General features: G+C 39.1%; 1 long non-coding RNA gene across 3 annotated transcripts in view; it reads right to left on the reverse strand.

Annotated features, from left to right (window-relative positions):
* Positions 1–13,401, reverse strand: part of LOC118677473 — a 67,939-nt gene that overhangs the window by 28,674 nt on the left and 25,864 nt on the right. The window lies entirely within an intron of this gene.

Below are 13,401 nucleotides of genomic sequence, written 5' to 3' on the forward strand. Positions count from 1 at the left end.
GAAAATCATTTGTTTACAGGCAGGAAGATTTCAAAAACTCTTTGAATGTCTGAAAGGAGGAACATATAGATGTATCTTTAAAGTCAGAAAAAATCATAAAACATTAATAAATTAAATCCAGAAGAATATATTACAAAAAATAATATATTTTGACAAGTTGGATTTATCCCAAGAATTCAAAAATTATTTAATGTTAGAAAGTTGATGTAATTCACCACATTCATAGATTAAAAAGGATTATATTGTCATCTCAATACATGTGTAAAAGTATATTACAATTCAACCACCATTCTTCATTAAAAATGAAACCTTTGAAAACTTCATTAATTTGATATTATGAACCTTAATGTCCAAACTCTATCATTTAAAAATGAAAAAAGGGCATTAAATCTTCAAGTAGGGATGAGAAATCAGATACCAAAGAAGGAGAATTCTAAATTTCTAGGAAAATAAATCACTAAGAGTCTGTAAATCATTTTTTAAAATACTGTTGATTATGAAAGTCTCACAAGTTCAGAAGATAATCTATTCTCATCTACATGGACACTATACTAAGAAATGATTTCTAGAGCTTTAGCAGTCACTGAGGAAACTGATATTCCTATGCAGTAAGGGAAAAAATAGAAGATACAATAATAAGGAAGAATGTTACAAAACTATTTGCAGGTGACATAGAAAATGAAATAAAATTAACAAATAATGAAAACTAAAGAAAAAGTCTGGCAAAGTTACCAGACACAGATTAATTTATAAAAATCAATAGAGCCAATCTGAAATGTTAAGACCCTCAAAATCATCACTCCCATCCTCACAACAAGGGAAAACTCTGAAAACTGAAAATCAACAATTCTTTTTAGATCCATCGGAGAATTAAGGTCACACCACAACCTGCTGCCCCCCAAATTAGAGGGTCAGGCAAATACAGAGAATCACAGCTTACCATGATCAGAAGTCTGCCAATGAAGCCAGTGACAATAGGAGTTCAAGCTACAAACGATGATTTGCTAGAGGCTCCATGTGGCTGAGCTTGAGAATTAAAAACTCAAAGAACAAAAATAAGAATTACAGAAAACTTTTCTTCAGAAACCATATAAACAAGAAGAAGGTGGAGTGACATATTTAAAGTGCTGATAGAAAAACCACCAATTCCTCTGGGTTCATATACATTGAAATTGAGAACTTCTGTCCACATAGAAAATTATAGGAAAAATTAACTTGACAGACCAGAGAAGAGATTTACAATGTTCAAAACCTGGTAAGGAATTAATATATGGCATGTATAAAGAATGGCTGCAAATGGATAAGACAAAGGAAACAACAGGAAAACAGGCAAAGGATATAAGTAGGCAAATCATTTAAAGGGAAGCCCACTGGCAAATAAGTGTAGAAATTAGAGATGTACACCGAATCAGAGAAATGATAATTGCCACAACATTGATATACACAGATTAATAACATTTAGACATCAGATAACATAAATTGTAAATAAGAAAGTAGAGAAAAAAATATTTTGCATCCTCTACTGGCAGGAGTATAACTTGAAGCAGTATTATGAAAAATAATTTGATGGTATTTTATTAATTCAATATACATATTGTCCCATCCTCCAACAATCACACACCTGAGGATATACATCAAAGAAACTAGCACATAAATAAAAAAACAACTTGAATGAGGCTCTTTAACACAGTGTTATTTGTAGTTGTAGGAAGCTGAAATTTACTTTAGGTTTCCATAGCTATAGAAATAGATAAGAAAAAGAGGGTAAAGGTAGGATAAATGGTAATGGAAGGAGACTTGACTTGGAGTGTTGAACAAATCATACAATATATAGGTGATGTACTGTAGAACTGTGTACCTGAAACCTACATAATTTTTTTAATCAATGTAACCCTGATAGATTCAATAAAAAATATTAATATATTTGGAATACAGTACAATTTAACAAAAATTCAGACTGATCATGAACACCAACATGTGCTGTGAGGAAATTCTTCCACATGGCACAATGCTTTCTTGCCACTTCAGAGAGAGAACATATTAATGGGGATTTTTGGCACCAATTCTATTGACTATAGTGGGGTTTCTTCATAACTAGTCAGTAATCCTCTGTAGAGCTGAACAGTAATCTGAGAACTTCTATACAAAAATGAGAAAAAAGAGAAATAGATAAGCAAATACAATCTATATATATAAAAGGCTAAGTGACTGGCTGACCAGCTGGTAGATATGGCGTGCGCTGACGACCAGGGGCAACACTCAATGCAGGAGTTGCTGCTCAACAGCAACTTTGCAGAGTGCTCTCTCAGTCTTTGGGACCCCTCAGGGGATGTCAGACTGCTGGTTTCAGCCTGATCCCCCACAGGCCAGGCTGAGGGACCCAACCTGCTGGAGGGACCCCGCTCACTCTGCAGACATCCTTCAAGCCCTCGCACCACCCCAGGTGCAGCTGGCCAGGGAGGGAATGAGGGAGGTTGACTCCAGGGTGTGTCCGGCCTGTCTCACCCAGTCCCACCCCGCCGGCCACCTTCTAATTAATTTCCTTTCCATGTGCATGAATCCATGCACCGGGCCTCTAGTAGTTATATAATCTAAAATACTATACTACACTTAGAAGCAATATAGAATCTATCTATATAAAAAGCCAGTGGCTGTAATGACCATAACAACCAGTTGCTATGATGCCCACTTCATCCAGCCAACTGGACTTATCCTGGGGTGAGGCCAGCCAGCCAACCTCCCATGGCTCCTCCCCCCAGCTGGCCTTGCCTCTGATTGGCCTCTCCCACCCCATCAAAGGTGGGGCAGCCAGCCAACCTCCCAACTGGCCATGCACGTGATGGGCCCCTAACACGCCGATCGGTCCGCAGCCCCTCCCACAACCCGGCCCCACCTCAGATTGGCCTCCCACCCCCATCAGGGGCAGGGCCAACTGGCCAACCACCTGTGGCTCCTCCCCCCAGCTGCTGGCCCGATTGCCTCCCCCCAGGGGAGGGCCGGCCAGCCCACCATCCACAGCCCCTCCTCGTGGCTGGCCCCAACCCCGATCGGCCCGTGGCCCCTCCCCGCAGTCAGCTCTGCCCCCGATTGGTTCCCCCCACACCAATCGGGAGTTGAGCTGGCCAACCAACCTTCCAGAGCTCCTCCTCTGGCCACACCCCAGATCAGCCCTCCCTCACCCCATTCGGGGGCAGGGCTGGCTGGCCCACAGCCTCTCCCTACAGCCGGTCCCACCGCCAATCGGCCCCCCCTACCCCAATCAGGAGCGGGGCCCACCAGCCAATCACCTGAGGCCCCTCCCCCCAGCAGGCCCAGCCCTGATCGGCCTGGCCCTGATTAATCCGCTGACTTGGGCCGGGCCGGCTAGACCTCACCCGTGCTCGAGTTCATGCACTGGGCCTCTAGTATACATATAAAGCTATCTTAAAGATGTAGTGTTGAGTGAAAAAGATTGAAACAAAGTAAGAACTGTAAGACAACAACACTTACATAAATTCATACATAGATGCACACACAAAATAATACTTTATTTTACCAAGATACATAACAAACACATTAAAGTAAAAGCCTTTGAGGGCAGGAGAAATGGAATTGGGCTGTGGATAGTAAAAATAAAAATATGTAAAATGGTACAATACAGGAGCCATGAACCAATGATGATAGTGTAATATCTATTGAGGAGAATTGTTCATTGAGTTTCAAATGAAATGAATAACTAGCAATAATAAAAACTAAACAATAATAACGAAAGAAACTCTGTCATTACAATTCACCATATTAACAAATTAAAGGAGAAAAATGAGTATCTCAATAGATGCAGAAAAGTCATTTGATATATTCAAGTTACTATTCACAATTTTTTTTAAAAGAAAAATGTGAAGAACTGGGATTTAAACAAAGCTTTAAGGACTACCTAGACAATTCTGTACCAAGCATCATAATTTATAGGAAACATTAGAATTATTTCCATTATAGTCAGGAATGCACCAGGATACCTGCTAGCATTGAGACTAGCCAATATTATGCTGGAGGCCCTAACCAAAGTAAAAAGACCAGATATTGAATGAGTGATATAAACTGACAAAACTGTCTTTATTTTCTTCATCTTCATAGAAAATCTTGAGATATGTAAGCAAAACAATATGAATATGAAATTCAATAAAGTTCCTGTTTATAAGCAAATAAATTAGAAATAGTCATTTTGAAAATTCTCATTCACAATAGGAATAAAACTATAAAATACCTAGGAAAAAATCTAAACAAAAATGCAGAAAACTATAAATATTACTGAAGTACATTTTAAAAGATCAAACAAAACAAAGAAATTCATCACATTCATGTTTTTAAATACTCAATATTATGATTTCAATTCTTTGAATTTTTTTTTGTTTTTTTTTTAATTTATTTTATTGATTTTTCACAGAGAGGAAGGGAGAGAGATAGAGAGAGTTAGAAACATCGATGAGAGAGAAACATCGATCAGCTGCCTCTTGCACATCCCCCACCGGGGATGTGCCCGCAACGCAGGTACATGCCCTTGACCGGAATCGAACCCGGGACCTCTCAGTCCGCAGGCTGACGCTCTATCCACTGAGCCAAACCGGTTTCGGCTGAATTTTGATTACATATAAATTCAAGATAACTTAATGAAAAAAATTAAAGACTAAAAGTTCATGACAAATAGGAAGCAGATATTTTCAGACTCAAAAAAAAAGAGGGGAGGGAATATTAACAACTCACAAAAAAAAAAAATGGGCAAAGAAGATAAACAGCCAAGAAAAATTAAAAGGCCAATCACATTAGGAAAAGATTCTTAATCTTAAAAGTAACCAGAGAATAGCAGATTAAAAAAATAAAAAGATAATATCTACCAAGTTGTGATGAAAATGAAAGAAAATAAGGACTTTCTGCAAAAGCATTTGGTTGTATTTAGTAAAATAAAAAAATTTCATGTATTTAAAGGTAGATCCCTTAGAGAAACTTATATTTGTGTTCTGGGATTTATGAAAACATTCAGCATAGTTTTTAAGAGTGGAAACAGGAAATAATCCTAACTGTCCAGCTGTAGGAGACTTGACAAATAAAATGTGGTGTATTCATGAGATGGGCTACACAACAGCTAAAAGAAACAGATTATATCTATCTATATCTATAATAAACAGATTTTGAATATACAATATTAACCAAAACTGCCAGTGCTAGTTACAGTATGATATCATGTGTAAATTAAAACCACAAAAAACATACAAATTATTTTGTAAGCACAGATAAGTAAAACTATTTTTAAAATCATTTGAATAGGAAACACATTAAATTCTTCCTAGAGGACGCTTCAGAGTGGGTAGAAAGGTGAATGGGATGTTGGTTTAGTTCCTTAGGGCTTAAACTTAAACAGTCATGTTTCCTTCAAAGTATGATACAAATTAACATATATCAGAGGAATAACAGTATTGTTATACTACTGTTATACTATTCTTTGTATTTCCTGAATTTTAAAAATTTCTTGAGCCACCATGACCACCCAAGGAGCAAGCACCACCTGCAAAAGCCCAAGGAGCAGCCATGGCCAGAGACTGTGTAAAAAGCCGCGCAAGCAGCAGCAGTCAGGACCGCCCGAGGAGCAGTTGCCATCACACCTGTGTGACCCATCATCAAGCCTACAGCTGTAACCACAGGCCCTACATGAATAGAAACCTAGATCCTTTGGTGAGAGCAAAAATGGGGAGATAGAAGAACAACCCCCAAACAAAAGAAAATAAGGCATTACCAGAAAATTAACTAAATGAAATGAAGGTGTGCAATATGTCAAAAAAAACTTCAGAATAAGGGTCATACAGTTCATAAACCGGATGGATGAGAAAATCAACAACCTATGCAAGGTCAAAAGGAAATAAAGACTGATATAGCTACAATAAAAAACACTATGGAAGCTTTCAACAGTAGATTGGGAGAAGCAGAGGACCAAATTAGTGAATTAGAAGACAGGGAAGCAAAACACACCCAATCTGAACTTCAATTGAAAAATAATCAAAAGACAGGAAGAGAGCCTAAGGGAGCTTTGGGACAACATGAAATGAAGCAACATACATATAATAGGGGTGCCAGAACAACAAAAAGAGGAACAGGGTTAGAAAACCTATTTGAAGAAATAATGTCAGAAAACTTCCCTGATTTGGGGAAGAAAAGTCACACAAGCATGGAGAATCTCAAACAAGATGAACCTGAAAAGACCCACACCAAAACACATCATAATTACAATGGCAAACATTAATGACAAAGAGAGAATCTTAAAGGCTGCAAGAAAGAGACAGAGTGTTACCTACAAGGGATCTCCCATTAGATTATCAAATGATTTCTCAACATAAACACATCAGGACAGAAAGGAATGGAAGGAAATATACTAAGTGATGCAAAGCAAGGGACTGGATCCAAGAATACTCTACCCAGCAAGGCTATCATTCAAAATTGAAGGGGAAATCAGGAGCTTCACAGATAATATAAAAAAGGCTAAGGGAGTTTATCATGACCAATCCAGTAATGCAAGAAATGCAAAAGGGAATGTTGTAAAAAAAAAGAAGAAGAAGAAGAAAAGGGGGAAGAAGGAACATAGGCACAAAAAATAAAATATAAATGGCTACAAACAAGTACCTTTCAATCATAACTTTAAATGTAAATGGACTAAATGCTACAATCAAAAGACATCAAGTGGCTGAATGGATAAGAAAACATGACCCATATATGCTATCTACAAGAGTCCCACCTCAGAACAAGAGACTCACACAGACTGAAAGTGAAGGGATGGAAAAATATCTTTCAGGCAAATGGAACTGAAAAAAAAAAAAGCTGAGGTAGCAATATTTATATCTGATACAATAGACCTCAAAATGAAGGCCATAACAAGAGATAAGGAAGGTCACTTCATAATGCTATAGGGATCAAAGCAACAAGAGGATATAACTCTGGTAAGCATATATACAATCAATGCAGGAGCACCCAAATACTAAAAGAACTTTTGGAAGATATCAAGGGAGATATCTACAGCAAAACAATCATAGTAGGGGACTTTAATACCCCACTGACATCACTGGATAAATCCTCTAGACAAAAAAATCAGCAAAGAAACAGCAACCCTACATGACTCACTAGATCAGATGGACTTAATTGACATCTTCAGAACATTTCACCCCAAAGCTACAGAATATACATTCTTCTCAAGTGCACATGAGACATTTTCAAAGATAGACCACATACTGGGCCACAGGCAAAGTCTCTCTGAATTTAAGAAGACTGAAATCGAAGAGGAGAAACCAAGATGGCGGCATAGGTAAACACCGAAATTGCTGCCTCCTACAACAACTTCAAAAATACAACAAAAAGACAAAACAGACATCATCCAGAATTACAGAAAGGCTGGCTGAGTGGAAATTCTACAACTAGAAGGAAAGAGAAAAGCACACTGAGAGTCAGGAGCTGCGGAAGTAAAGTGCAAAGGTACGGAGGCTCGAGCATGTGCGGGAAGGGGCTGGTACCTAAGGACGGGCTGTCTTTTTGAATCGGGAGGGAGTCACAAGCTCCCGACTGCTCTGAACTCCAGTTCCGGGAAGTCTCTGGGGACCCAGGACTCATACAGGGAGAAACTGGACTGTCTGGCAGCAGGCAGAACTCGGAACTCGAGGGTGGCTTTCCCTCAGCGGTGCTTGGAGCAATTAAATTACTGGGACACTGAGATGGGCGGCCCCTTAGGGCGGGGCTGAGGATCTGCCATAGCTGCTTGCTCCGCCCTATTGATTCCTTGAGACCCTGCCCCACCCAGGCTACGGCAGAGGCTTTTGCATATGAATGCCCTGGCCCTTTGCAACCTGAAAATTACCTAACAAATTACAGCTGGGCCAGACAAACCCAGAACTTCCAAGAGAAGGCCCAAGGCCCCACAGCAGCTTGCATTGCTTCAGAGCTGGGCCTCATCTGGGCACCTCCAAACTCCAAAAAAGGAAGGGGAATCTGCAGATCTTTTCGTAGCTCCTGCTGGGTAACCTCAGGCAGAGACTAAATTAGCACCTCCTTAGATTCAAGAGCCAGTATACCCAGTGGTGAGAGTGGGGCCATCCAGATTACATCTCCTCAGATCCATAAGGGACACACTCAGGGGGCAGACTCAGTGAGCACCAAAGCCCCACTGAAGCAAGTCTTGCCCCAGAAGGGTGTCTTCAGCACAGAAGTTTTCCCACTGCAGACACAGCTGATTCTCACTGCCAATTGGCCTGGAGGTCAATTCCTCCCAGTGATACCTACAACAATCAATGCATAACTACAACAAGACTGTGCACAAAGCCCACAAGGGGGTGCACCAAGAGTGTCCACCTCAGGTAACTGGGGAGGCTGAGCCACTGGGCCCTACAGGACACCTAGCACACAAAACCACTCTACCAACACAGGGAAGCATAAAAAAATGCGAAGACAAAGAAACAAGTCACAAATGACAGAAATGGAGGAAAGCAAACAACTGGATATAGAGTTCAAAACCACGTTTATAAGGTTTTTCAAGAATTTTATGGAAACTGCCGACAAATTTAGTGAGACTCTGGAGGATATGAAAAAAGACCAACTAGAAATTAAGCATACACTGACTGAAATAAAGAATAATATACAGAGATCCAACAGCAGACAAGAGGATCCCAAGAATCAAGTCAAAGATTTGAAATATGAAGAAACAAAAAATACCAAACCGAAGAAGCAAAATGAAAAAAGAATCCAAAAATATGAAGATGGTGTAAGGAGCCTCTGGGACAACTTCAAGCGTACCAACATCAGAATTATAGGGGTGCCAGAAGAAGAGAGAGGGCAAGATATTGAAAACCTATGGGACAACTTCAAGCATACCAACATCAGAATTATAGGGGTGCCAGAAGAAGGGAGAGGGCAAGATATTGAAAACCTATTTGAAGAAATGACAGAAAACTTCCCCTACCTGATGAAAGAAATAGACTTACAAGTCCAGGAAGTGCAGAGAACCCCAAACAAAAGGAATCCAAAGAGGACCACACCAAGACACATCATAATTAAAATGCCAAGAGCAAAAGACAAAGAGAGAATCTTAAAAGCAGCAAGAGAAAACCAGTCAGTTACCTACAAGGGAGTACCCATACGACTGTCAGCTGATTTCTCAACAGAAACCATGCAGGCCAGAAGAGAGTGGCAAGAAATATTCAAAGTGATGAACAGCAAGAACCTACAACCAAGATTACTTTATCCAGCAAAGCTATCATTCAGAATTGAAGGTCAGATAAAGAGCTTCACAGATAAGAAAAAGCTAAAGGAGTTCATCACCACCAAACCAGCATTATATGAAATGCTGAAAGGTATTCTTTAAGAAGAGGAAGAAGAAAAAGGAAGTCTTACCATTTGCCACAGCATGGATGGAACTGGAGAGCATTATGCTAAGTGAAATAAGCCAGTCAGAGAAGGATAAATACCACATGATCTCACTCATTTGTGGAATATAATGAACAACATAAACTGATGAACAAGGACTGATCCAGAGACGGAGAAGCATTGACTGGACTGTCGGGCCTTGGAGGGAAGGTAGGGGAGGGTGGAGGTAAGGGGGAAAGATCAACCAAAGGACTTATGTGCAAGCATATAGGCCTAACCAATGGACACGAACAACGGTGGGGGGGGGGGGGTGAGGGCATGAGCGGGGGGGTGGGGGGGTACAGGGTAACGTGGGGATAAGGACACATATGTAATATCTTAATCAGTAAAAAATATATTTAAAAAAAAAAAGAAGACTGAAATCATGTCAAGCATCTTCTCAGCCAACAATGGCATGATATTAGAAATCAACTACAATAAAAACAATCAAAAAAATTCAGACTCTTGGAGGCTGAATAGCATGCTATTAAGTTGCATGAGTTACCAAAGAGATCAAAGAAAAATTAAAAACATCCTTGAAATAAATGACAACGAAAACACAACAATCCAAAATCTATGGGACACAGTGAAAGCAGTCCTGAGAGAAAAGTTCATAGCATTATAGGAGAAAGGGAAGGGAAGGGGAGGGGAGGGGAGGGGAGGGGAGGGGAGGGGAGGGGAGGGGAGGGGAGGGGAGGGAAGGGAAGGGAAGGGAAGGGAAGGGAAGGGAAGGGGAGGGGAGGAAAGGAAGAAAGAAAAGACAGAAAAGACAGGAAAGAAAGAAAGAAAGAAAGAAAGAAAGAAAGAAAGAAAGAAAGAAAGAAAGAAAGAAAGAAAGAAAGAAAGAAAGAAAGAAAGAAAGAGAGGGAGGACGGGAGGGAGAGAGGGAGGGAGGTAGGGAGGGAGGGAGGAAGGAAGGAAGGAAGGAAGGAAGGAAGGAAGGAAGGAAGGAAGGAAAGACAATAAATTATCTAACTCTACAACTTAAAGAATCAGAAAGAGAGCAACAAGAAAAGCCCAGAGTGAGCAAAAGGAAGGAGATAATAATGATAAGAGCAGAAATAAATGACATAGAGACAAAAACAAACAAACAAAAAACAATACAAAAGATCAATGAAACAAAGAGCTAGTTCTTTGAAAGGATAAACAATATTGATGAACATCTAGCCAGGCTCAACAAGAAACAAAGGGAGAATACCCACATAAACAAAATCAGAAATGAAAGAGGCAAAGTAACAACATATCCCACAGAAATACAAAGGACTGTAAAAAAAAATACTATGAAAACTCTATTCCAACAAACTAAACAACCTACAGGAAATGAACATATTCCTAGAAAAATACGACCTCCCAAAACTCAATCAAGAAGAATCAAAAAATCTCAACAGCCCGATAACTAAGACGGAAATTGAAGCAATCACCAAAAAAAACTTCCAGCAAACAAAAGCCAGGGGCCATATGGCTCAACAGGGGAGTTTTACCAAACATTCAAAGAACTAAAACCTGTCATTCTCAGACTATTCCAAAAAAATTCAAGAGGAAGGGACACTTCCAAGCTCTTTCTATGAAGCCAGCATTACCCTAATCCCAAAACCAGATAAAGACACTACAAAGAAAGAGAACTACAGGCCAATATCCCTGATGAACATAGATGCTAAAATCTTCAACAAAATACTATCAAATTGGATCCAGCATTACATTAGAAAGATTACACACCATGACCAAGTAGGATTTATTCCAGGGATGCAAAGCTGGTACAATATCCACAAATCAATAAATGTGATACATTACATAAACAAATTGAGAGACAAAAATCACATAATCATATCATATCAATTAATGCATTTGACAAAATCCAACACCCTTTCCTGATAAAAACTCTCAGCAAAGCGGAACTAGAGGGATCATACCTCAACATAATAAAAGCCCTATATGACAAACCTACAGCCAACATCATACTCATGGGCAAAAACTAAAACCATTTCCCCTAAGAACAGGAACAAGACAGGGATGCCCACTTTCACTGCTCCTGTTCAACATAGTACGGGCAGTGCTAGCCATAGAGATCAGAGAAGAAGAAGGAGAAATAAACACATCCAAATTGGAAAAGAAGATGTAAAATTGTCATTATTCACAGATGACATGATATTGTACATAGAAAACCCTAAAGACTCCATCAAAAAACTACTAGAATTAATAAATGAATTTGGAAATGTAGCAGGATACAAAATTAACATCCAGAAATCTATGGCTTTTTTATACACTAATAATGTACTCATAGGAAGAGAAACTAAAAAAAAAAAATCCTGTTTACCTTTGCAACAAAAAAATTAAGACACATAGGAATAAATTTAACCATGGAAGTAAAGGACCTATACACAGAAAATTATAGGACGCTGAAAAAAGAGATAGAGGAAGACATAAACAAATGGAAGACTATACCGTGTTCATTAATTGGTAGAATCAACATCATTAAAATGTCCATACTACCCAAAGCAATCTATAGATTGAATGTAATCCCCAGTAAAATACCAACAACATACTACAAAGACCACAAACTCTCCAAAAATTCATCTGGAATAAAAAAAGACCCCGAATAGCTCCAGCAATCTTGAGAAAGAACAAAGTTGGAGGGATCACAATACCAGATATCAAGCTATACTACAAACCCACTGTTCTCAAAAATGCCTGGTACTGGCACAATAACAGACATATAGACCAATGGAACAGAACAGAGAACCCAAAACTCAACCCAAGCCATGATGCTCAATTAATATTTGACAAAGGAGGCAACAGCATACAATGGAGTCAAGACAACCTATTCAATAAATGGTGTTGGGAAAATTAGACGGATACATGCAAAAAAAATGAAACTAGATCATGAACTTACACCATTCACAAAAATAAACTCAAAATGGATAAAGGACTTAAACATAAGATGGGAAACCATTAAAAATATTAGAAGAATCCATAGGCAGCAAAACAGCAGACATTTGTCGTAGGAATATCTTTACCAATACTGCTCCTAGGGCAATGGAAACTAAGGAGAAAATAAACAAACGGTACTACATCAGAATAAAAAGCTTAGGCACAGCAAAAGAAACCATCAACAAAACAACAAGAAATTCCACTGCATGGAAGAACATATTTGCCAATGTTATCACTGATAAGGGTTTAATCTCCAAAATTTACAGAGAACTCATACAACATAACAAAAGGAAGATAAACAATCCAATCAAAAAATGGGCAAAGAACCTAAATAGACACTTTGGGAAAGAGGACATATAGAAGTCCAAGAGACATATGAAAACATGCTCAAAGTCATTAACCATCCAAGAGATGCAAATCAAAACAATAATGAGTTACCATCTCACACCTGTCAGAATGGCTATCATCAACAAATCAACAAACAACAGGTGCTGGCGAGGATGTGGAAAAAAAGAAACCCTCATGCACTGCTGGTGGGAATGAAGACTGGTGCAGCCACTGTGAAAACAGTATAGTTTCCTCAAAACATTAAAAATGGAACGCCCATTTGACCCAGTGATCCCACTTCTAGGAATATATCCCAAGAAAACAAAAACACCAATCAGAAAGGATATGTGCACCCCTATGTTCATAGCAGCACGATTTACAATAGCTAAGATTTGGAAACAGCCTCAGTGCCCATCAACAGATGAGTGGATTAGAAAATAGTGGTACATCTACACAATGGAATACTACACTGCTTTAAAAAAATAAGGAATTCTTACCATTTGCAACAGCATTATTATCTATCCCTTATCCCTTCCTCTAATTCCAATAGTCCCTCCTCTGGTCTAAGTGTCAGAATGGCTGTCCTACATAGGGTGATCCTGATTCTGTTGCTAATAGTAATGGAGATGATGATGGTGGTGGTGGTGGTGGTAGTGATGCTGATGGCATTTCCTATTGGGCAGTCATTAAGCAAACATTGTACATGGATTATCTTATTTGATTATCATAATCTGG

This window comes from Myotis myotis, unplaced genomic scaffold, assembly GCF_014108235.1.
Source record: "Myotis myotis isolate mMyoMyo1 unplaced genomic scaffold, mMyoMyo1.p scaffold_m19_p_2, whole genome shotgun sequence".
NCBI classification, from domain to species: Eukaryota; Metazoa; Chordata; class Mammalia; order Chiroptera; family Vespertilionidae; genus Myotis; species Myotis myotis.